The sequence below is a fragment of the Haliotis cracherodii genome, unplaced genomic scaffold (assembly GCF_022045235.1).
Source record: "Haliotis cracherodii isolate W230 unplaced genomic scaffold, xgHalCrac1.p SCAF_7, whole genome shotgun sequence".
Classification (NCBI taxonomy): domain Eukaryota; kingdom Metazoa; phylum Mollusca; class Gastropoda; order Lepetellida; family Haliotidae; genus Haliotis; species Haliotis cracherodii.
The window spans coordinates 18,257,386-18,271,059 of NW_027266330.1; positions in this window are offsets into that span (position 1 = coordinate 18,257,386).

The following is a 13,674-nucleotide window of genomic DNA, read 5'->3' on the forward strand; positions in this document are numbered from 1 at the left end:
GCAAATGCAGGCATAACTCTCGCAGCAAAACCTTTTCACAAAGCTTCATGTACTGAGTTTTGCTAATACCTGTATGCCCATTCTAATACCTACAGTATGTACATATCTGTCCGCGCCAAGAAAACAAGAAAAAACCTAAGCCCAGGGGTGGACTACAAAACAGCTGACACATCACAATGACGCCATATAGATGCGCCATAGACGAAAGACACAATCGTATCATATAATTTGGAAAATGTTCACATGTGCATATGTGGCAGTTACAGATTTTGAATATTTCTTGTATTTTACCTTTTACGCATAATTTATGTACCTAATTAAATGCAGTTTTAGTCATCTTATTTCATTGCTCAGTCTACTTTAAACACTACACTATCAGTCACGTCCCTTTATCTAAGCATGCTTACTGCATGGTTAGTTTGTCAATGTCATACCCTGTGCACAATAGCCTCAGCCAAATTCTAAGGTTAGTGTTTTATTATTGGATTGAGGATTTTATTAATTAATTGTATTTGTAATATTGTATATATTGTTTGTATATGGATATATGTGTGTTTAGAAACGAATACACGGAATGTGCATGGGGGATTATTATTGATTTAAACAACCTAATAAGTATCGTAAATTCCTTAAAACATGTATGAGCATTAAACTAAAATGTAATATTAGAAACTTTAGAGATAATAGTTGGGTTCATTTGTAATATAGGAGGTAAGGCTACGCAAGCATGCATGTTATAAATGATTGAAGGTAAGCATGAATGAATGAGGCATTTCAGAGTATTGCTCTATCATGTTCAGCTACATGTATACTTGTATAAATGATAGAACGTATAAGTTCTATATTTGTTCTTATTGGCAAGTCTGCATGTACTGTATGTATGTAGTTATTTCCTCTGCAGACGTGTTTTGTACTACAAAGAATAGATACTTGGCGCAGCATCTACCCAGGCCCAAACACCTGGTAAGTTTAAATGTCGTTCACATGTCGTTTACAGGTTGTTTATGTATCGTTTATATGTAATTTATTCAATGTGTATTTAGTCTATCTAGTATATGCATTTGGTTATATATCAAGACAAAAATACTTTTGAAAAGTACTAGTATATAAATACATTCTACCCAGTGCATTTACAACAATGCTACGTACTGAATCTTATTAGTGTGCGTATGAATTGTATGTGTATATCTGTGTTTATAATACGTGTATATTGTTTTATATGTGTTATATTGTAGACTTGATTGTTTCAGGGTGTTTTTATTAATGTCATACTACCTGGGAATAAATATCGCGCATTGAAGAACACAGTAGCGTCTGTTGTCTGTGCGCCTCGGACGCAGTCCTGCTACACATACCTCTTACTGTCTTTAATTTAGAAATAAACAGTCTTAACGCCACTATATCTCATTTGCCCAGAACCTTTACCATTGCATGAAGACGTTCAGACATCAATTAACAGAATAGGTATATGGAAACAATGTTTTAAACAGAATCACCAACACTGAAATTATCTGTGGTTCTTGGAAGCACAAGGGACAAAACGCTTTCCATAGTCATAATCACAGTAGGGTTTCTACAGTAGTACAATATGAGACTTATTGGCATCAACACTTGCAGAAGTAATTTTCAACATCTTTGTTCCTGACAAAACCATTTCCATCTTCATAAAACAATTCTGCTAAAAGCAGAGTCGGTTTTACCATGCCGGCTATATCATAAGCATGTGTTTATGAATCATTTATAAATAGTGATGATACCAGGCGTTCGCAAAAGGTGAGTGTACCCTGCCCTGTCACAAACACATGCAAAAGCAAGACAATTGTTCACCTGAAACATTTACTTGAACTTACGGTACAGGTCAAAATAGCCACGATGAAACAAGGGTGTAAACATACCATGTACACTACAGTTGATTAATTAATTCTTTACTATTTTCACACTTATCTATAATTCTACATGTCATTATGTCAAAATGCCTATGCACAATGGTTGAGAAAGAAAAATGTTTAGTTCCTAAATATTCGCTTAAGAGGTGTTACTGTTGTCAAATTAGCAGTTTCAATCAGAGGAGATTATTATGTTTTGAAACCACTGACAGACCAGTAAGAATTGAATATTTTCCAAGTTCATTGAGAATATTTAATTATGCTGAAAGTTACTGATACACGAAGTGGTCTTGCATTGTCATCTTACATCCTCAAAATGTCCGCCGAAACTTCTAGGGAATGGAACTATGATTGGATGCAAAATTTTGACGATATATCGCTGGTCAGTCAAATGTCAATTCACAATAACCAAATCAGCCCGCCTGTCATGTCTGGTACTGCCCTACGCCATCGCCCCGATACCGATGAGGATCAAGAATTGTTGCACAGGCATAGTACTGCTCGCCGCTACTTCGGCAACAACGTTTTCTGTCACCTTTAATTGGCAAAATCTTGATTCGTCTGTAAATATGGGAAAAAGATTCCGGTCTGCTTGTGTTTGTTGTTTAACGTCGCACTCAGCAACATTCCACCTACATGACGGCCTCCGCCTATTGGACAACTGCACTTGTTGGTGAGATCCCCGCCTATTGGTCAACTCCACGGATAGATGAGATCGCACAATTGGTCAACTACACGTGTAGGTGAGATCCCCACCTATTAGTCAGCTACACTTGTAGGTGAGATCCCCGCCTACCGGTCAACTATACTTGTAGGTCAGATCCCCGCCTATTGGTCAACCACACTTGTAGGTGAGATCCCCACCTATTGGTCAACCACACTTGTAGGTGATATCCCCGCCTATTGGTCAACTATACTTGTAGGTGAGATCCTCGCCTATTGGTCAACTACACGTGTAGATGAGATCGCACAATTGGTCAACTACACGTGTAGGTGAGATCCCCACCTATTGGTCAGGTACACTTGTAGGTGAGATCCCCGCCTACCGGTCAACTATACTTGTAGGTCAGATCCCCGCCTATTGGTCAACTACAATTGTAGGTGAGATCCCCGCATATTGGTCAACTACAAGTGCAGGTGAGATCCGCACCTATTGGTCAGCTACACTTGTAGGTGAGATCCCCGCCTACCGGTCAACTATACTTCTTGGTGAGATCCCCACCTACCGGTCAACTATACTTGTAGATGAGATTCCCGCCTATTGGTCAACTACACGTGTTGGTGATATCCCCGCCTATTTGTCAACTACACTTGTAGATGAGATTCCACCTTATTGGTCAACTACACGTGTAGGTGAGATCCTCACCTATTGGTCAGCTACACTTGTAGATGAGATCCCCGCATATTGGTCAAATACACGTATAATGAGATCCCCGCCTTTTGGTCAACTACACTTTTAGATGAGGTCCTCGCCAATTGGTCAACTACACGTGTAGATGAGATCCCCGCCTATTGGTCAACTACAATTGTAGATGAGATCCTCGCCTTTTGGTCAACTACACGTGTAGATGAGGTCCTCGCCTATTGGTCAACTACACTTGTAGATGAGATCCCCGCCTATTGGTCAGCTACAGGTGTAGGTGAGATCCCCGCCTATTGGTCAACTACAGGTGTAGGTGAGATCCCCGCCTATTGGTAAACTACACTTGTAGGTGAGATCCCCGCCTATTGGTAAACTCCACGTGTAGGTGAGATCCCCGCCTATTAGTCAACTACACTTGTAGATGAGATCCCCGCCTATTGGTCAACTACACGTGTTGGTGAGATCCCTGCCTATTGGTCAACTACACTTGTAGATGAGATTCCCGCCTATTGGTCAACTACACGTGTTGGTGAGATCCCTGCCTATTGGTCAACTACACTTGTAGATGAGATTCCCGCCTATTGGTCAACTACACTTGTAGATGAGATCCCCGCCTATTGGTCAGCTACAGGTGTAGGTGAGATCCCCGCCTATTGGTCAACTACACGTGTAGGTGAGATCCCCGCCTATTAGTCAACTACACTTGTAGATGAGATCCCCGCCTATTGGTCAACTACACGTGTTGGTGAGATCCCTGCCTATTGGTCAACTACACTTGTAGATGAGATTCCCGCCTATTGGTCAACTACACTTGTAGATGAGATCCCCACCTATTGGTCAGCTACAGGTGTAGGTGAGATCCCCGCCTATTAGTCAACTACACTTGTAGATGAGATCCCCGCCTATTGGTCAACTACACGTGTTGGTGAGATCCCCGCCTATTAGTCAACTACACTTGTAGATGAGATCCCCGCCTATTGGTCAACTACACGTGTTGGTGAGATCCCTGCCTATTGGTCAACTACACTTGTAGATGAGATTCCCGCCTATTGGTCAACTACACTTGTAGATGAGATCCCCGCCTATTGGTCAGCTACAGGTGTAGGTGAGATCCCCGCCTATTGGTCAACTACACGTGTAGGTGAGATCCCCGCCTATTAGTCAACTACACTTGTAGATGAGATCCCCGCCTATTGGTCAACTACACGTGTTGGTGAGATCCCTGCCTATTGGTCAACTACACTTGTAGATGAGATTCCCGCCTATTGGTCAACTACACGTGTTGGTGAGATCCCTGCCTATTGGTCAACTACACTTGTAGATGAGATCCCCGCCTATTGGTCAACTACACGTGTTGGTGAGATCCCTGCCTATTGGTCAACTACACTTGTAGATGAGATTCCCGCCTATTGGTCAACTACACGTGTTGGTGAGATCCCTGCCTATTGGTCAACTACACTTGTAGATGATATTCCCGCCTATTGGTCAACTACACTTGTAGATGAGATCCCCGCCTATTGGTCAGCTACAGGTGTAGGTGAGATCCCCGCCTATTGGTCAACTACACTTGTAGATGAGATTCCCGCCTATTGGTCAACTACACGTGTTGGTGAGATCCCTGCCTATTGGTCAACTACACTTGTAGATGAGATCCCCGCCTATTGGTCAGCTACAGGTGTTGGTGAGATCCCTGCCTATTGGTCAACTACACTTGTAGATGAGATCCCCGCCTATTGGTCAACTACAGGTGTAGGTGAGATCCCTGCCTATTGGTCAACTACACTTGTAGATGAGATTCCCACCTATTGGTCAACTACACTTGTAGATGAGATCCCCGCCTATTGGTCAGCTACACGTGTAGGTGAGATCCCCGCCTATTGGTCAACTACACTTGTAGATGAGATCCCCGCCTATTGGTAAACTACACGTGTTGGTGAGATACCCGCCTAGTGGTCAAGTACACTTGTGAATGTGATCATCACCTCAATGTGTGAGAACTCACCTTCTGTTCAACAACACTTGTTGATTAGATACCTACTTGCTTAGTGTATAAATATATTCACATTCATTTGCTTCGTAAATTTATAGAATCTACCCCGAAACGTCTTAGTAATCCTACGTATTCCCTTTATTTCTTACCGATATTATTTCATAAAAATATGCCCCTATCTACCAAATGCCGACAAATTGAATATTCTAAGACATTGGCACAAGCATGGATACTTACGATCCAACAGGCATATCGTACGCCATACTTTGCAGCAGTGTAGAAAGATTTGTCTCCCTTTCCTTCAATAGATAACAGCCACCGGCGGTGTGTGTTCACTGTCGACTCGAGGCCCCTCTCTCTCCCACCTGCTCGTTGGCCCACAGCAGTGTTCAGTTTTCAGTGCTACAGTAGGTCGGGACAATAAATTGTTGACTTTTGACCCTTGTCTTCGCTATCAGTGACAGAAATAATGTGGGTAAAAGGACATGTTGAATGGGGTTTCACGTCGTGTTCAAGATTATTGTGCTTACATAATGACGCGCATCTACGTGTGCGTGCGTGCGTGGCTGCTTGTACTTATGCCGATTTTGTATACATCACTGAGGCACCATGCCACAGTTTAACATGCACACTTAACATTCCGACACACAATACTGACTCCTAGCTGATCAGTCTTTGTTTTATCCTCTTTATGACAAACGTCAGGCACGGGAATGACATCGTCATGGCCAGCTACACCTGTGAATGATATTCCTGCCTCATGGCAAGCCACACCTGTGAATGATATTCCTGCCTCATGACCAGCTACACCTGTGGATGATATTCCTGCCTCATGGCCAGCTACACCTGTGAATGATATTCCTGCCTCATGACCAGCTACACCTGTGAATGATATTCCTGCCTCATGGCCAGCTACACCTGTGAATGATATTCCTGCCTCATGGCCAGCAACACCTGTGGATGATATTCCTGCCTCATGGCCAGCTACACCTGTGAATGATATTCCTGCCTCATGACCAGCTACACCTGTTGATGATATTCCTGCCTCATGGCCAACTACACCTGTGGATGATATTCTTGCCTCATGGCCAGCTACAGCTGTGGATGATATACCTGCCTCATGACCAGCTACACCTGTGGATGGTATTCCTGCCTCATGGCCAGCTAAACCTGTGGATGATATTCCTGCCTCATGGCCAACTAAACATTTTGGAGGAGATATTCCGGCCCAATAATCAACTACACATCTGGGAGCTCTTCCTGTCCACTTACATCACTGCGTAAAGGTCAACCTAACCTGTAAATGAGAATCCTGTCCACCTGCTTGTAACACTTGTGACCCCCGAGATCCCGACTTACAAATCAACTTAGTCAGATTGCGCTCACTATCTTATACCCGCCTAATTGACCTATCATGACACTTGTCAACATGATGCATGTTGCTACCCCATGCTATGACCTCTACATGTACATTTAACATCATACTCACTGCAAGGTACTTTTAAAATTAAACTTGTGTGAGTTGCGGTTGCTACCCTCTATTGTGGACACTCATCACCACTGAATGTCAGTGATCTAGTTAATGTGTTTTTTACGACTACTTTGCTTTTAAACGGAAGAAGGAATCTGGTTTACTATCTATTCGACTTTATAGCTCTCTTGCAGATTTGATCCGTGACTACAATACTGTTTGACAAGAGCATGAAGAGTGTGGACTGGACATACCATATTGTCATAGATAATGATGTATACACTTACTGCATCTTTAACGAATAGAAAACATGCTAAAGTTTAATAATCGTAGTATTTATTGTACTTTCTTCCCGATTGTTATTCAAGAAAGTGTGTACATCTTCACTCTGAACAGAAATATATACTTACTTACTTGCAAGTGAACTACACTTGTGGGTGAGATCCCAGCCTTTTGGTAAACTACATTTGTAGGTGAGATCCCCGCCTACCGGTCAACTACACTTGTTGGTGAGATCCCAACCTTTTGGTCAACTACACTTGTAGGTGATATCCCCACCTTTTGGTCAGCTACACTTGCAGCTGAGATCCCCGCCTTTTGGTCAACTACACTTGTAGGTGAGATTCCTGCCTATTGGTTAACTACACTATAGGTGAGACCCCCGCCTTTCAGTCAGCTACACTTGCAGCTGAGATCCCCGCCTTTTGGTCAACTACACTTGTAGGTGAGATCCCCGCCTTTTGGTCAACTACACGTGTAGGTGAGATCCCTGCCTAACGGTCAACTACACTTGTAGGTGTGATCCCAACCTTTTGCTCATACACTTGCAGGTGAGATCCCCACCTTTTGGTTAACTACACTTGTCGGTGGGATCCCCGCCTACCGGTCAACTACACTTGTTGTTTAGATGCCCGCCTTTTTGTCAACTGCACTTGTAGGTGAGTTCCCCACCTATTGGTGAACTACACTTGTAGGTGAAATCCCTGCCTTTTGGTCAACTACACTTGTAGGTGAGATCCCCGCCTACCCTCAACTACACTTGTTGGTGAGATCCCTGCCTTTTGGTCAACTACACTTGTAGGTGAGATTCCTGCCTATTGGTTAACTAAACTATAGGTGAGACCCCCGCCTTTCGGTCAGCTACACTTGCAGCTGAGATCCCCGCCTATTGGTCAACTACACTTGTAGGTGAGATCCCCACCTGTTGGTCAACTACATTTGTAGGTGAGATCCCAACCTATTGGTCAATCACACTTGTAGGTGAGATCCCCGCCTACCCTCAACTACACTTGTTGGTGAGATCCCTGCCTTTTGGTCAACTACACTTGTAGGTGAGATCCCCGCTTTGGTCAACTACACTTGTAGGTGAGATCCCTGCCTATTGGTCAACTACACTTGCAGGTGAGATCTCCACCTATTGGCCAACCACACTTGTAGATGAGATCCCCGCCTATTGGTCAACTACACTTGTAGGTGAGATCCCCGCCTTTTGGTCAACTACACTTGTAGGTGAGATCCCCGCCTACCGGTCAACTACACTTGTTGTTTAGATGCCCGCCTTTTTGTCAACTGCACTTGTAGGTGAGTTCCCCACCTATTGGTTAACTACACTTGTAGGTGAGATCCCCGCCTGTTGGTCAACTACACTTGTAGGTGAGATCCCCGCCTTTTGGTCAACTACACGTGTAGGTGAGATCCCTGCCTATTGGTCAATCACACTTGTAGGTGAGATCCCCGCTTTTGCTCATACACTTGCAGCTGAGATCCCCACCTATTGGTCAACAATACTTGTAGGTGAGATCCTCGCCTACCGGTCAACTACACTTGTAGGTGAGATCCCCGCCTGTTGGTCAACTACATTTGTAGGTGAGATCCCCGCCTATTGGTCAACTACACTTGAAGTTGAGATCCCCGCCTAACGGTCAACTACACTTGTAGGTGTGATCCCAACCTTTTGGTGAACTACACTTGTAGGTGAGATCCGCACCTTTTGGTTAACTACACTTGTCGGTGGGATCCCCGCCTACCGGTCAACTACACTTGTTGTTTAGATGCCCGCCTTTTTGTCAACTGCACTTGTAGGTGAGTTCCCCACCTATTGGTGAACTACACTTGTAGGTGAAATCCCTGCCTTTTGGTCAACTACACTTGCAGGTGAGATCCGCACCTTTTGGTTAACTACACTTGTCGGTGGGATCCCCGCCTACCGGTCAAGTACACTTGTTGTTTAGATGCCCGCCTTTTTGTCAACTGCACTTGTAGGTGAGTTCCCCACCTATTGGTGAACTACACTTGTAGGTGAAATCCCTGCCTTTTGGTCAACTACACTTGCAGGTGAGATCTCCACCTATTGGTCAACTACACTTGTAGGTGAGATCCCCGCATATTGGTCAACTACATTTGTAGGTGAGATCCCCGCCTTTTGGTCAACTACACTTGTAGGTGAGATCCCCGCCTACCCTCAACTACACTTGTTGGTGAGATCCCTGCCTTTTGGTCAACTACACTTGTAGGTGAGATTCCTGCCTATTGGTTAACTAAACTATAGGTGAGACCCCCGCCTTTCGGTCAGCTACACTTGCAGCTGAGATCCCCGCCTATTGGTCAACTACACTTGTAGGTGAGATCCCCACCTGTTGGTCAACTACATTTGTAGGTGAGATCCCAACCTATTGGTCAATCACACTTGTAGGTGAGATCCCCGCCTACCGGTCAACTACACTTGTAGGTGAGATCCCCGCCTATTGATCAACTACACTTGTAGGTGAGATCCCCGCATTTTGGTCAACTACACTTGTAGGTGAGATCCCCGCCCACCAGTCAACTACACTTGTAAGTGAGATCCCCGCCTATTGGTCAACTACATTTGTAGGTGAGATCCCTGCCTACCTGTCAACTACACTATAGGTGAGATCCCCGCCTTTTGGTCAACTACACTTGTAGCTGAATTCCCCGCCTTTTGGTCAACTGCACTTGTAGGTGAGATTCCTGCCTATTGGTTAACTACACTATAGGTGAGACCCCCGCCTTTCGGTCAAGTAGACTTGTAGGTGAGATCCCCGCCTTTTGGTCAGCTACACTTGCAGCTGAGATCCCCGCCTATTGGTCAACTACGCTTGTAGGTGAGATCCCAACCTTTTGGTGAACTACACTTGTAGGTGAGTTCCCCATCTTTTGGGCAACTACACTTGTAGGTGAGATCCCCACCTATTGGTCAACTACACTTGTAGGTGAGATCCCAACCTTGTGGTCAATTACACTTGTAGGTGAGATCCCCGCCTTTTGATAAGGTGGAGAAGAACACCCTGGATGACCTGCTAGTAGTATTTTGTTGATTCTTTTTGAAAAACTGGACGGCAGCTGCACTCTGAATGGATTACGCCTTGAGCTGATCATGAAGGATGTGGCTGTTTTCAACAGTTCCACAAATCTGAAGGAATTCCTTCTGAAATACAAAAGTGTACTCCTAGTGACAACCTTGTCTGAAGGCAGACATCGATATCAAGGAAGAGTCTACAGAGATCTTAATGGAAGAATTAAAAGAGGAGGAGAAAGTAGAGGAGAAAGTGGAGGAGAAGGAGGAGGAGGAAGGGGAGAAGGAGGAGGACAAGAAAGAAGCAGAAGAAGCAGTGAAAGAAGAAAAGACTGAAGCATCAAAGGAACAGGAGGAAGAAAAGGTGGAGGACAAAGAAGAGCCCGGAAGCTCAACCCCGGACATGGACACTGATAAACCAAAGCCTGAAACTGAAGAAGAGGTGAAGAAGCCCAAAGAGGAAGAAGGTGCTGGAGAAGCTGCTGAGGAGACGGCAGACGACAAGGATGACCACCTGTCAGTGACCACTACAACAACTCTACGATTGTGTTTGTCTCATTCAACAAAAGCTTCATCTTGTAAAAGGAAGTGCAAGTCTCTTCATGTTTGTCGTTATTTCGTGCTCAGCAAATGTGACATTGTAGATACTGGGAAAAGATGTTTGTTCATGATATGGACTCCAAATATAACAAGTACATCTTGAGAGTAGGGACAGGATTGAATGATAATGACTGTACATGGTAGGGACAGCACTGAAAGAAGTTTGGTTTTGGTTTGTGTTTAGTGTCTGTTGGCACAGAAATATTTGTAGCAGGTGACCTGGGAACAAGTTTCAAAACAGCTTATTTTTAATTGGTACCAATGTTCATATATCATTAGAGATTAGTCATTTGTAGGTGTTGTATAGTCCTGGCTCCACTGTACATTGTAATACATAGCATGTGGAGGCTGTGGTATCCACGTGGAGAGGGTTGACTTACAGATGCCAGCTTCTCCAGCAGCAACTCCTGGCTAATGAACATCTCACCAGATTGTCTCAAACATTGCATTGAAACAATATGGAGGCTGAAATCTACGTCCCTCCTGGCTGATGAACATCTCACCAGATTGTCTACAACATTGCAGTGAAGGAATATGGAGGCTTAAATCTACGTCCCTCCTGTCCCCATTGTAGTTTTCCATGTCACCTGCTTTTTTCTTGTTTGCTTTGTATTACACAACTGCCTTTAATTGTGTGATTTTGATCGGAATACTAGTGGTGACTGGTCTTTTATTATGGGGGGTGTCATGACAAAATGAGGGGAGTTGGCCAAATATATCACAGCTATATGGCAGGTTCTAATTTTTAACATAGAATTTAAATAAATTTGAAATTTATTTAGTGACTGGCCGTTTATTGTAGTGGAGAATTCAGGATAAAATGTAGGGGTGGGGTGTGTATGTGGGGGCGAGATGTTGCACAAAATGGGTGAGTGGGTTAGTAAAACATGATAGTCCTAAAACAACCTTCCACCCGTTTGCCCCAATAAATGACCAATTTCTTAGTGACCTTGTTTGTTCAGTTGGTTGGAAAGGGGCATTTCACTTTTCAAAGTGACAGTCTTGTTTAGAAATGAATGCAGCCATTGCGTCCCAAATGTGACGACTACTTGTGTGCCACACCTAACTTGATGATGTGTCAGTCAGTATTATTTGATGTGTTGTCTGCCATGGCTGAACTGACTGGCACCATCGTACACATAGACTCGTGGTATGTTTGCTATCCTGCCCATAGGTTCAAGACACAAGCAGTCTCACATATTTTGTAGTCTATGTCATATCCATCCGTGTTTCAGTGGTATTGTTATTACAATGGAATCATGTCTGTACATTTGCTATTTACATTGAAATAAAATATGCTGGAAAAACATAACATTGTTTGAGACTGTTTTTGTATGTTCTTGTTAGCAGAATAATGACTTTGCTACCTGATTTTCAGTGGTCCATTCATATATCTTTTACAGTTATTTTGCCCTTTAAGCCAAATGGAATCTGTGTTGGTGAATACTGGTAATAAAGAATGGTTATTCTCTTACATTGATGTTAACAAGCTCTACTCAATACCACAAAGAAGTCATTATTCCATCATTTTGGACATAAAAAGAACATGAAATGTTTTGAGGTTGCAGTCTCCGTTACAGCATGTCGAAGCTTGTGCAGGGTAGCCACAGCGAGTTTTCAGTTTCCTGACAGATTTCCATTGTTGCTGTATCTTAATACACAAACACAGTACATTAGATGATTAATGACCTCCATCCTCCCATTCCACCCATTTGAACTGAAACTGAACACTGGAATAAGATAATGATCACTTTATGCAAAGATACACAGTCGATAAACAAAATCCAGTTTTATCTGACAAAGGGCAACTTTTCTTGACTTCTTTTCTGAATATCAATTCACTCCCTTACTTACTCCTGAGTATAAATTTTCCCTGACTAAAAGTCAAATTTTCTGACTCTAACCTGGAATTTTTCCTCCTGGCCGATGGGGATCTAAACACAAACCTTAAACCCTTTTCATTATTAATTGGTAATGACGAGATAGAAGCACACACTTCCAAACCCTTGAAAAGTTGGTCTTTAGCAACCCATGCTTGCCTCCCACCCCTTGTGAAGATCCGGGTTAGAATGTGTCTTCAGCTTCCCATGCTTGTACAGATTCAAGTACTAGTTGGGTTGAGTCCCATCCGGGATTTGACCTCGCACTGCCAGAGTGAGGCACCTAATTGCCAGCACACATAATCAGCGATCTAACCAACTCAGCCTCTGAGGCTTCCACAAAAAAACAAAGTCCGACAACTGGTAGTCTAGATCCCGTACTTTGTGTACCCCTCTGACAAGTGTAAATTGGCACAGATCCCATGGCTGAAAGCTATTAACACACAATACCATTTAGAAAGTGGTCAAACGTAATATTTGTAAAAATGTTATATTTGGGGTAACACTTTCGAAGTAAAGATAGATAGGACGATTTGGGGTTGAGCCCAATACTTGTCTCCCTATGGGATGATCCGGGTTAGAATTGGTCTTCAGCTACCCATGCTTATCGCACGAAGGGTCTAAAGAGATGTTGATCAAAGTCGCTGATTTGGTTTTTACATGTCATCATATCTCAGTACATCGATGCTCATCATGTCAATCACTGGATTGTTTGGTCCAGACTTGATTATTTACAGACTGCTGTCATACAGGTGGAATATTGGTGAGAGGCGTTAAACAGCAAACATGGAATCATTATGTAGAGGGTTAATAGTGTGGAATTAAAAAAAACCTTTAATATCATAAAACTGAACGTTTTCTTATTCAGGATATTTAGAGTTCCAATATCAAAATTGTCCTGATATTTGTGTATTTAAAACATTTACGGTACATTATTACATCTTGAAAAGTAAAATCTGTCTTTAAAACATATCTGTGATTTTGTGTGCACTAGCATTTTTTTGGATCAAATATCACCTAGTTACCAGTGTGGCCTAGCTATTGCAACAACAGAAATATCTATAAACACTATACAATGGTAGATTCAAACCTTTTGTCAGCAGTCTTGATACATGAACGAAATCTTGTTTTGATTTTGTAAATACAGTTTTACAACACATTTCATCATTTA